Source organism: Daphnia pulex, chromosome 7 (genome assembly GCF_021134715.1).
Source record: "Daphnia pulex isolate KAP4 chromosome 7, ASM2113471v1".
Lineage (NCBI taxonomy): Eukaryota > Metazoa > Arthropoda > Branchiopoda > Diplostraca > Daphniidae > Daphnia > Daphnia pulex.
This window is the reverse complement of record NC_060023.1, coordinates 2315293-2335190: the sequence shown is the minus strand read 5'-3', so window position 1 is coordinate 2335190 and position 19898 is coordinate 2315293.

Genomic DNA, 19898 nt, shown 5'->3' with positions numbered 1-19898 from the left:
TAATCGGGGAACACGATCGATGAGAAAAGAACTGGATTACAGACACCAATAATTAAAAAATGAATTAAAACTAAAGGGACCCCGATTCCTTATGGGAATTTACACAGGAAAAACATAATTAGAAACGGAACGAGTCTCTCAAACTACCAATGACCCATATGATGTGACCAGGAAGATATTTGTTGAATTTTGGCTCATGTCATCGAGGGCTCCTGTTAAGTGTGAATTATATCAGCCAAACACTTGTTGTATTTAAAAAGGGCTTAGAAATCAACTAGAAAACTTCCTAACGTAGAAAATATCTAGAATTGTTGGGTGGTGGTGGCCTTGCAAAAAGGAAGACAACTAGGCTCTTTAACGCTCCCTACTAACACGGCCCATCCACTTTATGTAAGATGTAGGTTAATATGGGATGAATAGATCCAGGTCGCAATTGGGGGGCGGTAGTATAGCGTAGGTATAAATTTATTAGGATCTAGGATGGGATGAAATAAAGAATATTCATCGTAGATCCACCAGCGTATATTCATTAATATACTGATTGTACGTCAAAGTAATATACCCGGGGGTATGATTTTGTTGTGATACCATTTGGTACATACACAGAATGTGCATCACAGTATAACCATATAAGGTACACAGTGGACGAAAAAGCTAAAGAATATCTCTATTTCCACTACACACAAACATTTGTTCCTCAAAAGTATGAACAGTTGGTCAAATGGTTAGGGAGGTGAGCTACGGAAATGAAGGTCAGTAGTTCAAGTCTCGGGGTAGACTTTTATCTTTTAATTTCTGACAGAAATCATATCCAAAGATGGATGTTATTTAATGATACTGTGTATACACAAACCGGTATATTCAAGGGACATACAAATGGTACGTGCGGGGAAGGGGAAATAAGGATAAACATGAAGCATTCCATGGATATGCTGTTTGTATCTCCCTTATCCTTGGGAGTACGCTGCAGTCATATCCATGGTACATCGCTGTGTTAGTAGGGCTGGTATGAGAATCACCCTCAAAATTCCCCGAAGGATTGTAAATTGTATAAAGGGTTGCGCACCGTTGGGTAGCTAAGAAAATGTAACCATCTGTGGGTAGCCAGTGTCACTTTATATAGGTAGCCACTGTCGGTGTAGCAAGTGTCACCCCCATCGGTAGCCAGTGGAAAAGGTAGCCAGTGTCCGATTCCCCTTCTGGCAAGCTACAGTTTCACAACTTGAAACAGTCACCTTGTATTACGCGATGATTGTTCCGAGTTCGCGTCTATCCTACATGCGTAGCACTATCCACCACCGATGAAGATCAAAATTTTATTTACCAATTGGAACATTTACTTCGAAAGAAGCTTCCACATTGTGGGACCTAAGTTGCCGGTTTAAATAATCTCTTGTTACTTCACTGGATTGTCTGATCACGCACGCACATCACATCAATATTTAATTTTAAAATTCGTGTCAAACCGAACTGAGCAGCGAAGTCATGTATCATTCGCCTTTCAAGCTTAACCTGCGTATCGTTACTCCCATCTATTCATTGAGAAAAGACTCGTGTTTATTTTATTCCCTTAAATGTTTTGTCATTGTTAGATGGAAACGATATCATGAGTTTAGATATTGTAATTGTTCTTTTTAATTCTTATTTTTTTAAGGAAGTGGCAGGCAGTTAGTGGTTCCAAACAGAAATAGGTGTTAAGTTCTAGTGGTGACAAAAGCAAGATAAAAAAGAACAATCAGTGTGCTAAATAACTTATTGTTCATTCCATCTATTCTATCCGTGAGTTCATAGTTGACCTACCCACACTGTTTTTTTTTTCGGTCATTGATGCTTTCCATGAGAACTTGCATCGGATTTTTTTTAAATTTTACGCTCGAAATAGCTCAGCCTTCTTTCCTTTTCGTAAATTTGAAGAGCTACGAGCACAAGAGAGCTAAACCACCACCTTTTAGTCACTTGAACTTGAAAGGAAAACGAGAGATTCACTGAAAGTTACGGCCACTTCCCTTCTTAGTTTATTGTTCCGTATTTTCCCCCTGTACTGGACATTTGTTCGTAAGACAGCCGTTATACTCGGAGCTTAGTCGACTCCCTATTTCGACAAAAAGGGATAGGTTGCTAACATAGTATTCTACCTTTTTTTCGTTTGAATGCATTCAGGGAGGAAATTGAGTTAAATAGCAAGCAAAAAAGGGAAAAAAAGTTATTTATTGGCCTCCATCGGGTGGTAAATGTGGTGACGTCAGGCAATTCCATACCGGACCGAAAAGCCTCCGTATGTCAGATTTAAACGGCGCATTACTTATTTTAACCGTCGGATCGGGATTGGCTTTCTTTATCTGTTTAGTAGAGACATTTCTTGCCCGGCCATGCAAATTTTTATTCAACGTTTACAGATACTTGAGGGGAAAAGCTGTAGTTTTCTACTTCCCGTACGAAACCTTTAGCTTAAAATTTTACTGTTAGCTAATAACCGCTAATAACAGCTCACGCGGTGCTAGGCTAAAAAATCAAACCTTTTATCATGCTGCAAATACCTCAAAATTTGTCATCTCAAAATAATTCCCCTTTTTTTAGCAGATATCAGCTTTTATTTTCAAAGCTAGGTCGTTTTCTTATCTTGCTTGAAAAAATAAACCTTAAAACCAGCTAGAATTTTCCCCCCTAAATATTTTACCTAACTGTAAGCTAATTCCAGTATGGAAATTTTAATCTAGGGTTTCACTCCACTTTTTTTAGCAGATTTCAGCTTTTATTTTCCAAGCTAGGGCGTTTCCTGATCTTGCTTGAAATAATTAACCTTAAAATCAGCTAGAAATTTCCCCCCTAATATATTTCCTAACTTTTTCAGCTTATTCTAGTATTGAATTTTTAATCCAGGGTTATTTCGCTTAATGTGATCGGAATAAATCGTGATTAAAAAATAATAGGTTAAAAAAGCGACATGTGGGGTGGTCCTAGACACAAAATATATGCATACAGATTTTTTTTATGTATAACCTAAAAAAAAGCATAGCATAATTCTATATGTGTATGGGCAATAGCTGAAATTTTGAAAATATTTGTTTACATTAAAAATGGTTTATCTTTATACAAGCTTCTCATTAGTTTTTTAATTAGAAGTCTATGTGAAGAATTATAGACACACATATAGTACCATCAAATAATTTTATTGTATCACCAGCGACAATAGGTAAAATAGTGCAGCAAAGAATTCTACGGTAGTAAATGGATGGGTGACCCTGTTAACAATGGGAATGCGCGCAAAATTCTCTTTTCATCAATTGGTATGGTAGCGAGAAAATTTCAAGCTACCTTCAATCTAAGAAATCTAGCTAGCAAATTCAAAGCTAAAACTACTCTAAAATTCCCAATATGGAATTTAAAATTTTTGACCTGAAAATTCCTAGCTATATACCCCTAACTTCGTAGCTATATTCTAGTAAAGAAATAGCTAAAAGTTTCGTACGGGTTGTATCTCGCCTGCTGAACTCAAAATAGCTTAATAAAATACCACAAGGAACACTTCTCCCTTTATGCAGAGCTATACTATGTATACGAGTAAACTATAGGACCCATTCCCGTTTTTGTTGGCTCCGTCGGCTCCGTTCTTTAAAAAGTAATTACAAATTAAAATAATTGCACATTGATAAAAGTTTTACCATGTTTGGATTGAGACCAAGATTGGTGTTTGTGGCGATCATGTGAATGTGGTTCGTTATTTAAATTGTTTTCAATTTATTTCGATACGACAATTCGGCAACGGCCAAGAACCAGAATTTACTGAACATTTTCTACTGGAATATAGGAGGAAATCGTTTGCCAAATGGGTTCGCTACAAGGACATTAAATCCGAAGAGGTATGTGATATGTGTGTCTTGCGCAGTCCGCTTTCCATTACTTTGCAGCCGTTCCTGTACTATATTTTATTTATTGCCAATCAGCTTCCATAGTCTGAACCAGGATAGAAGAATACAAGGGAAAATTCGTCCGAACAGTGTTGATTGCAGACCGGTGCTAGGAAGCTAACGAGGGGAATAAAAAGGGTGGCAGCCAACGGGTACACAAACAAGAAACATATTAAACATAAATAACAACAAAAAATGATGATCCAAGCTGATATTTTTTAGAGACGGATGATCTTTTGATGTCCATCTTTTCAGCGTCTGCTCTGCATTATCTGAATAAAGAGAAAACAATTCTCATTAAGTGATGTGGCAACAAATGACAATTGAACTTGCTTACAGGTGACACTCATCAGATTTTTTGTTCAAAAATTTGGGAGCGCACATTATTATTTGTTAAACAAAGCTTGCGATATTGAAAACTTTACACACAACAAAGTTCATTTGCTAGTTTCATGACAATTTTTTCGCAAGTATACCGGAATTAAGCGATAGCTCCTCAACTGTTGATGTGTCTTCAAATCAAACCAACATTCGTAATGTACGTAAAATTTGGGGTCGATTTGACGAAAACCAAAAATTTCCTGAATTTAGGAAAATTTGCGATTTCGGATTTTCAGCTGAGGCATGAACCTGACCCCATATTTGCCATTTGACGAGGATCACGAAAATTAAGTTCTTTTTCGCGTGGCACGAGTTTACAGAACCGTAAGTTTATTTAGAAACCGGAATTTAAAAAAGGCACACTGCCATACATCTAACGGAGTTTTGTGGCTGGATGCTTGGAACAGTTTCGTGAAATTTTTCCCCCAGTAGTAATGTTTGGAAACTGGATGGTAAATTTGGCGAGACTGCTTCCTCCACACATTTCACGTTCTCATAAGGTTTTTCAAGCTCGCCATCACTGAACGTTACAATCGATCAGTAGCCATCCATAGATTAAGCGACTATGATCCATCCATTGCTAGACCTGAAAGAGAAACGTGGAAACTATAAATCTTATGCAAGAACTGTGTCGATATAGACAAAATACCAGGCCAAGTCGGTACGGCGGTTGTAATGTAGGGGAGACCGGGGCTAGTTGGCTCACTTTTTACACACCGGTCCTTGACAGACCTATTTTATAAATTTTTTTTTGTCTCAAATTATTAATTAATATCTCGCCTAAAAGATGGCATCGAAAAAATAAGCAATACAAAACTAGTTCTTACCAAAACAACCATTTTATTGTGACACTTTTACTGGCCAACTTACCCCGCCGCCGGGGCAAGTTGCCTGGAGACAAGCTGTCAGGAGACCAGCAAAGATTAAATACATCTTCCATATGTCCCTTACTTTTTGATGAGTCCTTTGTTCTTGATTTTTTACTTGACTTGATTTAGGTTTCATCGTCCAAAGCACAATAATTGCGTCCATGAATTTCAAACATTCAACATTAAATACAGGAAATATTCAGAACTTCTTTTGAAAGATGAACAATACCATCATCACAAGAAGCTAGAATTTCCCCATTTTGTGAGAATTGGACTGCATTGACAGTTTTTTTATGATGTTCTAATTCACAGCGGAATTCCACAGAACCTGCTCCATTTTCTCGAACAGTAGCATTCAACATATAATAAGAACAAAATAAAATAAGATTGGAATCCGATTGTGAAATAAATGCAAGACCCAACGAGAAACTTGCCATAATAACGTGAATTTCAGTGATATCAGTCCCTTGACTCCCTCACGTTGCTAATCTGAGAAGGCCATCACTATTCTCCTTTTAAAATTTTAATCTACTACGGTGACGTAATATTTTTTTATTTTGTCTCAGCCGATCTAACAGGAAGTGGACATGTCCATTTCTTTTAACCCTTGGTTTTATTCGAGATAGATGGCTGTAGACATAACCGAAACAGTGATTCTTAGTGACATATCCATTATGGTCCCTTACCCATAGCAAAATACCGACGCCGCAGGCTATCTTTACGCTTTTTCTTTTTGGTTTGTATTAATTCAACTTCTTGATTTTCTTTGACAAGTAATCGAAATTACGACCCGATCGTGAGAACTAATCAATCAATTTGGCAGAATCGTATTATTATACCCTTACAGCCATACTATAACTACCACCTTAATTAAAATGAATTTGACTCAATACAGACTTGGGGTTTTACATTCGGATGATTTTCGCTCTCCCCTTTGTTCATTTGGATTGTAGCGCACGTACAACAAAAAGAAGGGCAGAAACTGGGGATAATAATGGTGTATGTTTTATCAGTTTGTTGAGGACAAGGTACAGTACCCTACCAAAAAAATCAGAACAGCGATTTTTTTTGGTTTTAAGCCACCTATCCATATATCGGGAAACTGTGTTTTGCTTTTGACTTAAATTTAGGGGGCTAGGAACAAAGCGAAAGGTGGGAAGAAAGTAATGTCTGAAATAGCCTTAGGCTCGTTGTCAAAGTGACGAGAAAACCTAAAAGCTTCTGAAATCTTGCATATAAAGCGGGAATAATTCGTTAATCATTTTTTCGCGCCATGACAATTCCAGAAAGCCTGTCTAATTTTGTTCATATTTTTTGGGGGGATGGGGTGGAGAAATGGCCAAGGGCTAATTGAGCCTATAAATTATATTTTCATTCTTCCCAGTTCCCACCATTCGCTTTCTTGCCTCCCGAATTTAGGTCTAAAGACAAACAGTTTCCCGAAATATGGATAGGTGGCTCAAAACCAAAAAATCGCCGTTCGGATTTTTTTGTAGGATACTGTACGTTATAAGACAAACGCAATTACACGTCACATTTTCACTGGGCGAAATCACCAAATAATCTTTGCAGGAGGGTTTTTGATATCATATTCGTTGTCTTCTCGGATAATCCAAGGCGCATTTCTTCTCGTATTGTTGGTGATCACTTATGCCTTCACAGGGATCGTCACTTCAATGATAACCACTCCCAAATACCAATTCGTTGTTCGATCCATAGAGGAAGTGGCGAACAACGAAGAAATCATGCCCCTCATTATCGAAGAATCGAGTACGGTCGTCGCATTTGAGGTTAAAATGTTTAAGATTTTCTATGACAATAAGTCTGAAATAAATGCCTTAATCATTTTATCAGGAGTTGACTGATTTCAATTTCAAACAGATGTTTGAGCGTGTTAGAGGAAATCGGTAGTTATTCGTTCCGTCATCGAGTGAATTTATGGACATTTTACTGAGCGACCCACGACATGTTTTATCTTAGTATGGGCGTATTCAAAGTATATCTTTATTCTAACAATTAATTTTGCTTTCGTTCAAGTCTAATTTTCTAGCAGACTCTGCAATAGAAAAAGATTTTAGAAAAACAAAAATTTGTTGGGCCAGTATACTACCACATGTGAATGAATTATGTGAAGGAAAGAACGAATGGTTTGTTTCTTTGAAAGAATAGTCAGTATACCCCAATAATCAATGGGCAGTAAGAACTCTTCCTGCTTTATCTAACAAAGGAATATAGGAAACAATTTCAGATGTTTACTTACTTTTGACAGGTTTTCGCTGTTAAGACAGGCCGGTTTGTCCAGCTATTTGGAGAGCACGGATACCTCGTTTGCTTCAAGGTGTTACATCGACGAACGTAAAAAGGAGAACAAAAAGCGAGGCAATCTTTCGTCTCCTTTGACTCTGTACGATCTCAGAGGCATTTTCTTTGCTTTCGGATTTTCCTTACTTGTCTGTTTCGTTGTCTTTTATGTTCGAGCTGGGCTTTAACTTTTGTCTTTGTTTTCAGTTAGCTCGGCCATGACAACACAGCGTTGTTGTTGTTAACTCACCTAGTGATACCTATGGTGCTTAATTATGTAACACGTATTCCTTTCCTGCTAATTAAAAAAAATTAACTGTCGCAGCGTTTTGTCGTTTGAATAATCTTTGTTAAAAATTTTTATTCTACAGAATAAATTGGGAGCTACTTTTATACAAGCCGCAGTCTAACATGCATTAATTAATAAAAATAATGGTGATCTTATTGCTTGTGCTATAAAGAAATGCGGATTATTAGTCCGCCGTCTCAATCGATATATGACTTCGATCAACCGCACCTAAATTGATCCATCTGGTTGCTATTTTTTAGATTGGCATATCAGAAGAAACAAATACTTCTTTGGAACAGAAATTAAAGAATCTTGGTGGTGTCCTTTTTTCCCAGCATGCTATATCATTTATTGATGTGAAGTTATTGATGGGCGATGTGTGGGCAATTCCAATGCGACGTTATTTTCTCAAGGCGATGTTTATGAAACATAATTCGCGTTTCCGTCTCTTTTAATAATTCAATGCGGTCTTTCGTGACTGGCCGTCGAGCGGATCGGGTCTGATTTGGAATCCACAGAAATTGCACAGTAGAAAACCTATCTTCTTTGCGGAAACCAACTTGGTTCAAACGAAAGCTAAAAAACGACAATCTGCTGGCATCTTCGATCGAAATCTTCTTGATGTATGACGATTCAGTTCAACTGATGGGAGCTTGAATAACGTGCAGGTAGGATCCCGTTTCCTGTCTGATGCAGAGTCCCAGTACGCGATGATCAAGATGAGATGCTTGGCGGCGGCTTAGGCAATGCGCAAATGCCGCCAGTTTCTCGAAAGCCTGCCCTCCTTCCAGCTCTTCACCGATCATCGCCCTTTGATTCCGATCCTCAACGATTACCACCTGGATAAGCTAGATAATCCCAGAATTTTACGTCTTTACCTTTCCATGCAGCGGTACTCCTTCGTCGCTGTTTGGGTGTCTGGGAAGAGCAACGTGATGGCTAATGCCCTGTCGCGCTCCCCTGTGGATCATTCTTCCGCTTCCGACGAGATCGCGGATGGCCCGTAGTCGTTTTCGGCCCGCATCAGTTTATTGGATACGATGGAGGGATCCAGCGACGCCAATCCCGACATTTCGCTGGTCTCCGTAGCAGCGGCTTCCTCCACCGAACTGGATATGCTGTCCCTCCGCCAAACTATTCTTGAGGGATTCCCGAACGAGAAGTGTAATCTCCCCCTGGAGCTCCGTCCATTCTGACAGGTAGGGAGTCAGCTATCCGTCGACGATGCGGAGGGTCTCATCCTTGTAAGCCACCGAGTAGTCATTCCGACTTCCTTGCGTCAGGAGTCATCCAGCGGCTACTTCAAATGCACCAAGGAGCCACTAAATTCCGTCAACGCGCCTCTCAGTCTACTGACCCTCAGTGTGGGAAACGATATCGTCGTGGCCGCTAAGTCCTGCCCATCTTGCGCAGAGCGTCTCCCATCTCATCCGGCGGAGCCTCTCTTTCCCCATACTCCGGCTTCTCTCCCGTAAGAGTTTTTATTCTTCAATCACGGCGCAAACCGCATTCGTGATTTTTTAATTGTGTCAGATCAGTTCAGCGGTTGGCCTCAAGTATACCCGTTCCTGGACGCCAAGACGTCTACGCGACGGGTTATCGACGTCCTCTGTTAATTTTTCACGTGCGAACTGGAGCTTTGGTGAAATTGTGGTTGAATGGGGGCCCGCAGTTCAAGTCCGACGAATTTCTCTCGTTTCTGCATAACTGGGATATAAGTAACGCCTGTTCGTCGCCCCACCATCCCCAGTTCAATGGCTACGTGGAATCAGCCGTCAAATCGATGAAGAAGCTCATTGCAGGCTCTTTGTTAGGTTGCTTTGCTTGGCTTTTCACTCATAGAATGGCCGACGGCATATTCTACGACACGAACCTAATAATAAAAATATATTAAGTTACAACATAATAATTAAGAAAAGAAAAAGTCGTAAGAAAAAAATAGAAATAATGCTCGGGGTCATGATTGTTATGGTGTACATTTTTAAAAAGAATATCCCGTTTATACCTTGCCATCGTATGAGTTGAGTGTCAATTTTTAGTCAGTGACATCCGTAGACAAAAACAACCACGACAAAGGTCCACCATCTTCTTTGCCGATGTAAACGGGTTCCCCATTCTGATTGTATTACAAACAAATATCCATCCTTGCTCTTTATCCGTTCCGTTTTCTCGTTTACCTCAGTTGCCCAGACAATCAAACTGTCAGAGTCATCCGCTATCCCAAGATCATTCGCTGATGCGAGAAACCGCCCGTCGGGTGAAAACGACAGCACCTCTATCCAACCAGATTGTTGTCTGAGAATTCCTGTCTTTAATTTTTCAGCGGAGTCCAAATGACAATCTCCCCGTCGCGCAATTCACTGAATGAAAATGAAAATCCAAAATGCGAAATTGCTTCCCTTCCTCCTTGTCCATTCCTTCCGCGGGGAAAAAGGGAAACCACTCTCCCTTCCTTCAATACCGAGGGGTCCGAATCCAAAAATCAATTGCTTAAAGATAAAAAATTTTGAAAATTCGAAAAAATATTTGCGCGCGAAAGTGCATAGCATCTTGCCTCAACGCCCTTCATCCCGATTCATTTTTCTTGCGTGAGAAAAAAGATCATTGGGAAAAATATAAAAATCAAGTGCTCTAAGTATGTCATATCTATAAGAAAAGTGCAAGCCAAAACCTATCCAAGGTCCTCACAATGAATCTGCCCAACCAAGAATTATACAGGCACACCTAACTAGAAGAAAAAGTAAAAACCTGAGTGGTTACAAGTATCGTCAATTTGACAACTCAACCCACCATAGTAGCCTACCTCATACACAAGCCAACTGATTTCCTAGTACCAATAATTTCAGACTTCAACTAACCGGAATAAAAAAGAACAATCAGTAAATAGTTAACAATAACAGAAAAAAACACAAATCGCCTAACCATGACACCAATGCATTAAATATGAAATGCCAGAATACGAATTAATTCAAGGCACTCTTTCAGCAAACGAGAACCGCCTAAAATCACTCACGCCATTGAACACCAATAAAGAAGAACAGGTTTGTTAACACATTTTAATTTTTAGTATATTTACAATTAGAAAACGTGAGAGAGATGATTTCGTTTAAACTAAATAAACGAGGACCGTACACGGCTTCACGGCGTAAACGTCAGCATTTGGAATTTTCATGTCTGTTCACTGCAGACCCAAGGGTAATCAGTTATCCCAGTCATCATAAAACGGGGGGTATGGTACGTCAAGAATGTCTCGTGTCACCTGGTGAAAAATGGTCATCAACAGGTGGAAAACAGATTATAATGAAACCATTAAGAATTACCCGATGAAATTGAGGCAACAGGGGTGGATTATCTTTCAGTTCTGGATCAATGTACTCATTGTTGACAAAATTGCCCACTCTGAAAAATTGATGTTCTTTGTAGAAGCACGACAGGAACACAGCAGTTGCTCCAATTGCATCGCCTTCAGGTATCTTCTCAGGGTCTGGAGGGTCAGCTTGTAACATAAGCTTTGTATCTTTGGAAGCCATCATGTGAATCCATCCATGTAAAACTACATTGAATTTTACAAATTAGGTTATAAAATGTAATTGTTTCTAAAAATACCAACTAAACAGGTTGGACTTAAAGGTTGGTTGAATAATTTGCAGAAAGAGGGAAGATCACGATCACATAATTTGTCTCTGACACCTGGAAAGCAGTGGAAAGAGAAAACTTACGTCACTCGCATTAAAAGTGGCGAAAATGTTTGGCCTGAAGGTATTCCACTTGATCTGATCCAATGGATCCCTCTCTTCGTTTAAATTTTACCTAAAACAAGTTCATACAATGGTTAACGAAATGGCCTATTCCCGACATTGATTTATTGAATTTCTTAAATTGTCCTGTTTCGTTTAGTGCAAATCTTAGCCAAGCCTCGTAGTTCCGGACTCATCTCTTTTTCCTTGTCCAGCAAGAAATCTCGTCCTTGGTCACGGTCGATCAAGGCAGAGTCTCCCCTGTCTTGATTGACTGAACTTTGCAAGGAAATCAGAATATTTCAGATTGATAAAATTAATTCAATGAAGCTGAAATATGAATATGCATGACTATAGATTTAAATATTGGACACATTTACCTTCATAATAGCGTCAACAATATTGTAAACAGTCATATTTCCTTTATAAAAACTTTAAAATACCATGTTATATACCTTATAGGCTTGTATTTCCCAACTTATTTTCACGATCTTTACATACTGCACCAATTAATTAAATTAAACAATACTAATAATTTTATTTTATGTCTTGTCTTGTCAGGGGCCTGTTACTCTCAACCGATATAATATATAATATAATCAACCGCTAAAAATAACAGCGTTATTTTTTGTTTAACGCAGAAAGTGTTTTGATCTGTCAGTTGTTAATTGAATCACTCCTAGACCATGTAAGGTCAGGTTGCCTCAATTGTACACTGCATGGATGAGATTTGGCATAACGAATAAATTAACGAACAACACATTGAACTGTGACACCAAGGACAGCATGCAACATTTGCAACAGCCTCAAGCACACCTTTCACCATCTCCATTAACAGCCTGAACATGAAGACAAGGTGCAAAACTCAACACGAGATTGTTAAATTGGTTAAGTTTTTAACTGCTTTATGCAGATTTTCTTGAAAACAAAACTGTCGTTTTTTTGTCTCATTGGTCGGCCTCGGTGGACTGTTTGTTAAAGTTTGCACAAAAGAAAAATCATTTTGAACGGGACGCTCTGTTTATTGAATTATTTATTTTATTTATGTTCCGCATTAAGTAAATAATGAACATAATTTTCATTATATGTTTGTATATTACATTTTATTTAAAATACATATTATATATAATTAGAAACATATTAGAGGTATGGGAATTGGAATTGTGATTATTAGAGGTTTGGGTATGAGGGGTGTGAGAAATATACGGGAGGGATGAATATTAGGAGTTTGAGTATTAGACGTATGAATTTTAGGGGTATTGATAATGTGAATATAAATATAAGTTGGGGTTAAAGGTTAAAAAACGTTTCATCATTAACTTTCACGTCACGATTGATTAATATTTTACTTTAAATCAAATCACCTCCCCCCCCCCACCATCTTCCTCCTCGTTGCTTTCCCAATTCCGAAAATATGTTATAGACACACATAAAATTGAACAAAATACACGATGCAAATTTCGTAATAGGAACAGCCATAGTTAAACTTGAAGAAAATAAATCTTTCATCGGCATAGGCTATGACAACACGCTACATTGGGCAGCAACAATGGGAACATGAAACTACAACAAAAATGAAATCAAATTAATTTTAGCATCAATGAAAATAATGCTATGATGTTTCACATGGTTAACCCAAATATTCCATGGCAACATTATTATCTGATATCTTTTGTTGAAACAAAAATTTATATGTTTTCATTAAAGATTTAAATACAAATTCACATTTAAACTTTGTTTAATGTTGATAATTCAACAAAATTCCAAAATATTAAAACTAATCAATGGAAGCCATGATTTTTTCCTTAAAACGCCTTTAGTTTGACTCCCAAATCAACACATTTCATTTTTGATTAAACTTTATAAGATATTCACTTTGCTAACCTTAAATTAGTGCATGTTATTGATGTTAACAGCAAAGGCCTGCAAAATTGGACGTAAGTGCTAGACAGGATAGCGGAAGTGAAGTTCCTTATTTTGAAAGGTGCCTGCAATAAAACATGACAAATGTCATGATCAAAATCATTATCTGTTTAATTAAGGATTTTGCCATTAAAAACATTTTATTTACATATGAAATGTTTCTCAGCTTCTGGACGTGGTGGACAGTATGGTTTCCAAATCTTCCTAGCTTTCAAGATTCTTCTACAAATAAAAATTGGCACTGAACACCTTCATGGTTACTATACGTGAAAAAAATGTATTGCGCTCAGAAAACTTCCGAGGCTTTACTTCTGGCTCAACACATTTAATTTCAAACGTAAACTAGAAAAAATGCCCTGATTCGATTCCTGCTCCCTCACATTGCCCTCAAAATTTTTCTCACTGTTTCCCATGTCAATCTGTATAATTTCAAACTGCATATACTTAATTTCAACCTGCATACAACTTAACACAACTACTATTAACTGTAACTCACACTAAGCGGACGACGGTGAGCAGCGTCTTCTCGCAAAACACCACCAGTTCTTCTTGAAAGGTCCAATAATTGGATTACAGCATTTTCCACCAATTCCTCGTCACACATGACAATCTAAATAATTCGGAAAAATCAATTACCAAGTGTTTCACTGGGAGAAGGTTGAAAATTATAAGTAAATGTGGCTGCAAACAGCGTTTTCGGACTACAAGAATCCTACTATCCGCACGGTGCGAGAGGTCTATCAGTAGGGATAAAGGAAAAATTCACCAAAAAGTCTCTTCTAGACGGTTCGCAGAGCCGCACCGGGAGTCATGAGCATTATCCTTATGGCTGTATAGGAGATCGCCGTCTTTCTAATCTTAGTCTGTGCTTTAATCTACACATACATCAAACAATCTCAGTATATCTATGTAAAGAGACTTTACCAGGGTGATCCCTCTGGTAAAATCGAAAGGAGAAAACCACCTAAAGTTTCCAAATTAAAGGACAGAAATTGTTGTGTGATTACATATGCAACCATGCAACCCTAGATGGTAGCACCCTAGATGGCAGCACTCGTGATGCGGGATATACCTCGGCCTTCTCTAATCTACTGTGTAGACCTTTCCGTTTTCGGTTTCCCACTCTCACTTGTCTGCTGGCACCACGCTGACGAACAGCTCTCTGGTACAGAGCGTACATTCACTCCTCCACGTTTTCCGCAAATTCAGAAATTGTTCCATCTCGTGTTTGCAGTGTTCTGAAACTATTTATCAATGCCAGCTCCCGCAGCTTTTTCTCTTCTTTTTCTCTCCTTAATTGTTCTTTTTGTACTTTCTTCTCTGCATTTTTTCTTTCTCTAACCTACACAAATTAAAAAAAAAAATTAATGAACACATACTATTCAAATATATGAAATAGTTTTTTATTACCATCTTATCTTCTTTGGACCATTTCTTTCCTCTATCTTTTTTCATTGGAGTGGATGCTTTATCTTCCGTACATGACTCAATACAACCGAGTTCAGAATCATCTTCTTGTAGTAATAGAGTAGTCTTAAGACATCTTCTTGTAGTAATAGACTCTCAGCAGCATTTTGTTCTCCCTTATTCACTTTAGGGTTATTTTTTGCGCCTCACGAGTCGTTCCCTGCCGAACTATTAATGGGATTGTAGGCTCTTTTTGGTTTTGCAGTCCGTGATGTGGCAACAATTTTTACGATTGATAATAAACTTAATAAGAATTATCACGTGCCGGCCAGCCCTGGCATATGCTGGCTGGCCAGGCATATGCCATGCCGATAAAGTATCATTACTATATGACAACTCACATCAAGCTCACTTTCTGTTTCGGAGTAAACTACTGATGTTGGTTGATCAGTTGTGGCAATTTGGGATGTGCCATCATCGTGTTCAGAATCACGATGTGATGACAAGAAACTACCTCGTGCGCACAGGGCAGCAGCATCTTCCTTGTTCACTTTTGATAATTCTTCAGAATTATCAACAACTTTTGCCAACTGTGTCTTTGCGCGCCGAGAATCCAATGGAATTTTAGGTTTGAAATTTCTTCTTTCGTTTTGCAGCCCCTTTATCAGTTCCACTTAGGAAAAGATCCATTTCACCATGCAAAGAAGGAAGGGGGGGATTATTGCCTGATGTTTTGGCAAGTAAATGGGCTTTTAATGCCTTAACGTCAAATTTTTTCAAATTTGAGACAAAAAAAAATTTATAAAATAGGTCTGTCAAGGACCGGTGTGTAAAAATTGAGCCAACTAGCCCCGGTCTCCCCTACATTACAACCGCCGTACCGACTTGGCCTGGTATTTTGTCTATATCGACACAGTTCTTGCATAAGATTTATAGTTTCCACGTTTCTCTTTCAGGTCTAGCAATGGATGGATCATAGTCGCTTAATCTATGGATGGCTACTGATCGATTGTAACGTTCAGTGATGGCGAGCTTGAAAAACCTTATGAGAACGTGAAATGTGTGGAGGAAGCAGTCTCGCCAAATTTACCATCCAGTTTCCAAACATTACTACAGGGGGAAAAATTTCACGAAAATGTTCACCCGGTAATCGATTACGATTTCCACCTGGCCTACGAAGACACCGAAATGACCCTGGACACTCCTGCTCCACCTTGTCCTCCTACGAACAGCAAGTTGAATTCCGAATGCTCGACCGCCCTGAAAAGTCCGAAATGCGCCAACGTTCGGAACAGTCCGAGACATGCTAAATTAGTAACACTTTCCAGTCCCAAGAAATAACTCAGTATAGCTGTTTTATTTCGTATATACGACGAATCCTCCCCAAACAAAACCTCTCTTATCTAAAGTTGAGCCTTATGTTTGCGTTCAAGTTCGAATATAACTTAAATTAAAAAGATACGCTGTTGAACAACCGGAAATGTGTTTAATAACCAAGTTTATTACTTTCCATATTTACACACACGTATCACGAGGATTAATCATCAATCACTGAATTTTAATTAATCAACAGATATGATGTGTTTTTTCTAAACTTTTCATAGAATAACAAACAATGCCTTTTCTTATGGCGCATTATAATTTCACTATGTCCCCGTGTTCTGGATTACAGACTTTCTATTAAATTCCTGACCCTGGAAACCTGAGAAATTATTTTCTAGTACAGAGGATTTATTGTCTTAATAGAAAGGTATGAAAATTAAATGAAAAACGAATTTATTAAAAAATAAATAACATGTTTAAGTATCTCAAGCAAATGACGATAGGTTATAGAGCTGGAGAACAAGGTATAGTAATTACAACTTACTTTTGCTAGCTTTCTTTAATTTTGTATAGTAAAAGAATTTTTATTTGTAGTACAAATCGAATCTCGAGCTTGCTGTTTATGAAGATTTTCCGTCGATCAGACACTTGCCGTCTCGAAATTGCCAGCAAGCAAGGATTCTTCGAGGTTAACGTACTCTCTAAAAAAAATTCGTGTAAAACACGACAAATGAGTCCGTAAATATCACACGACGTGTTTTTTTTTTCGTGAAAATTCGCGACTTTTTCATCGGTACAAAGCAAAATCGGGGATAATTTTCCGTGTACATTTTCCGTCGTTTGTTAGCAACTTATCCACTTCAAGGGCAAAGGAAAATGTTTATTTGCTTGGGTGTGAAAACCACCCATCGACCCCACCCTCAATCAACCCCTCCCAACCCTACCGATGTTTCAGTTTCAAAAAGAAATTTATATAGTCGTTTTCTTCTCATTTCATTTTTCCGTCTTAACTGGGAACGATCCCACGAACACACAGAAATGGTTTCGTCGCTCCAAAAGCGTTTTTCTGAGTTACTTGGTTTTTGCTTTCCCAGCACAAAACAAACATGATATCTGAATCGAAAATACAAAAATTGGAACTTAAAAATATTTCTGAAAATGAATACTACGCGAGTGTATAACTAAGCCGCTTTCATAACAAGCAAAAAGCATAGACATCAAATGGTTTATAGCCCATATATTTCTATTAAAATTATGTATTGACTATGCAGCATTACATTTCATTATTCCCTAATTTTTGAATATACTAGAATTATTATTACATTTGTAGAGCGCCTTTTACAAAATATGACACGCTGTACATACATCATGATCAAAGGCGCTGGACTTGGGTCCGGGTACAAAATTCGGGATATTAAAGTCTGAAGAAGTGGGATTGTAATCTGGATCTGAAAGAGAGGAGGAAATCAGATGTCCTAATTGCTGGGGGGAGTTCATTCCATAGAAGGGGGGGGGGGCAATCCTACTGAAGGTGCGGTCTCCACAGCCTTTCTTATTGGTGACAGGAACATGAAGCAAGACAGACCGGCTGGATCTAAAGTTGACGGAGTGTCGACAAATGGTTATTAGTTCCTTCAGGTAGGCGGGGGCTAAACAATTGATGCATTTGTAGACCAGAACAAGGATCTTAAATTTAATTCGGAGTCTGACAGGAAGCCAGTGGAGCTGACGAGCCAGGTGTGGTGTGATGTGGTAAACCCTCTTCACTCGCTTGATCATCCGCTCTGCCGCATTTTGCACTCCCCGAAGACGATTAATAAGTTCTTCAGGCAGGCCAGCAAACAGAATATTGCAGTAATAGAGTCTTGAAAGTACAAAGGCATGCAAAAGTGTTTTGGCCGCAGTGCGGTTGAGAAGCCGACGAATACGTCCGATAGATCTAAGATAAAAACTGGCCGTTTTGCAAACACCTCGCACATGCCTCTCCATTCGGAGCTGAGAGTCGAGGGTGACTCCGAGATTCCGTACCGAGTCAGATGGAGTTAGACAGCAGCTTCCATTGGGCATCTTGAGGCCTAGGCTGGGCTTCCTCTTCGCTCTGGTGGAGTAAACAAGCAGCAGATCAGCCATGTCATCGTTGAGTTTCAGCCCGTTCCTAGTCATCCAGTCCCATGTTTCATCCAAGCACCAATCAGTAAATAGTTAACAATAACAGAAAAAAAAACACAAATCGCCTAACCATGACACCAATGCATTAAATATGAAACGCCAGAATACGAATTAATTCAAGGCACTCTTTCAGCAAACGAGAACCGCCTAAAATCACTCACGCCATTGAACACCAATAAAGAAGAACAGGTTTGTTAACACATTTTAATTTTTAGTATATTTACAATTAGAAAACGTGAGAGAGATGATTTCGTTTAAACTAAATAAACGAGGACCGTACACGGCTTCACGGCGTAAACGTCAGCATTTGGAATTTTCATGTCTGTTCACTGCAGACCCAAGGGTAATCAGTTATCCCAGTCATCATAAAACGGGGGGTATGGTACGTCAAGAATGTCTCGTGTCACCTGGTGAAAAATGGTCATCAACAGGTGGAAAACAGATTATAATGAAACCATTAAGAATTACCCGATGAAATTGAGGCAACAGGGGTGGATTATCTTTCATTTCTGGATCAATGTACTCATTGTTGACAAAATTGCCCACTCTGAAAAATTGATGTTCTTTGTAGAAGCACGACAGGAACACAGCAGTTGCTCCAATTGCATCGCCTTCAGGTATCTTCTCAGGGTCTGGAGGGTCAGCTTGTAACATAAGCTTTGTATCTTTGGAAGCCATCATGTGAATCCATCCATGTAAAACTACATTGAATTTTACAAATTAGGTTATAAAATGTAATTGTTTCTAAAAATACCAACTAAACAGGTTGGACTTAAAGGTTGGTTGAATAATTTGCAGAAAGAGGGAAGATCACGATCACATAATTTGTCTCTGACACCTGGAAAGCAGTGGAAAGAGAAAACTTACGTCACTCGCATTAAAAGTGGCGAACATGTTTGGCCTGAAGGTATTCCACTTGATCTGATCCAATGGATCCCTCTCTTCGTTTAAATTTTACCTAAAACAAGTTCATACAATGGTTAACGAAATGGCCTATTCCCGACATTGATTTATTGAATTTCTTAAATTGTCCTGTTTCGTTTAGTGCAAATCTTAGCCAAGCCTCGTAGTTCCGGACTCATCTCTTTTTCCTTGTCCAGCAAGAAATCTCGTCCTTGGTCACGGTCGATCAAGGCAGAGTCTCCCCTGTCTTGATTGACTGAACTTTGCAAGGAAATCAGAATATTTCAGATTGATAAAATTAATTCAATGAAGCTGAAATATGAATATGCATGACTATAGATTTAAATATTGGACACATTTACCTTCATAATAGCGTCAACAATATTGTAAACAGTCATATTTCCTTTATAAAAACTTTAAAATACCATGTTATATACTTATAGGCTTGTATTTCCCAACTTATTTTCACGATCTTTACATACTGCACCAATTAATTAAATTAAACAATACTAATAATTTTATTTTATGTCTTGTCTTGTCAGGGGCCTGTTACTCTCAACCGATATAATATATAATATAATCAACCGCTAAAAATAACAGCGTTATTTTTTGTTTAACGCAGAAAGTGTTTTGATCTGTCAGTTGTTAATTGAATCACTCCTAGACCATGTAAGGTCAGGTTGCCTCA